The following is a 987-nucleotide window of genomic DNA, read 5'->3' on the forward strand; positions in this document are numbered from 1 at the left end:
TGCATAGCCTCCATTTACCAACATCCCCTACTAGAGTGGTACATCTGTTACAGTTGATGAAACTACATTGACACTTCATTATCACCCAAAGTAAGTTTATGTGAGGGTCACTCTTGGTATTGTATACTCTACAAGTTTGGACAGATATGTAAAGATGTGTGTTCACCATTATAGTATCATACGGTATTTTCACTGCACGAAAAAGTTCTGTGTTGTCTATTCCTCTCTCCCCTGATCACCTCAACCCCTGACAACTACTGATATTGTTACTGTTTCCATGGTTTTTTCTTCCCAGGATGTCATATAGTTGGAATCATACAGTATGAAGCCTTTTGATATTGGCTTCTTTTACTTAGTAACATGTGTTTAAGTTTCCTCCTTGCTTTTTCATGGCTTGAGAGCTCATTTCTTTTCAGTGCTGAGTAATATTCTATTGTCTGGATGTAACAGTTTATCCGTTCACCTACTGAAGGACATCTTGATTGCTTCTAGGTTTTGGCAATTATGTATAAAGCTTTTATGAATACCCACCTGGATGTTTTCAACTCCTTTGGGTAAATACCAAGGAGCATGATTACTCGATAATAAAAGTGTGTTTGGAAGACAGTTGGGCAGTTTCTCACAAAACCAAAGAGGCTACCGTTTTGCATTTTCACCAGCAACGAAAGAGTTCCTGTTGCTCCACATCCTTGTCTGAATGACAAGTATCAGTCTCACTTGCATTTGGGCTGTTGAAATGCTTTGGCTTGATTTCCCTAAAAATAATTTGGAGGGTGGTTAGATGGAGGAAGAGTGGTCGAGGAGGTAGGAGAAACAAAATTGGCCATAAGTTAATAATTGTTGAGGCCGAGTGAAAGTTTTCTACCTTTGTATATTTTGAAAGTTTCTAAAATTAAAACAAAAAAAGGAAAAACAACCTCATCCACCACCACTCATTATCACCCCAGCTTTTCAGGAACAAAGTGGTTCAGTCTAAAATCAGGGAAG

The sequence above is a fragment of the Galeopterus variegatus genome, unplaced genomic scaffold, assembly GCF_000696425.1.
Source record: "Galeopterus variegatus unplaced genomic scaffold, G_variegatus-3.0.2 Scaffold15864, whole genome shotgun sequence".
Lineage (NCBI taxonomy): Eukaryota > Metazoa > Chordata > Mammalia > Dermoptera > Cynocephalidae > Galeopterus > Galeopterus variegatus.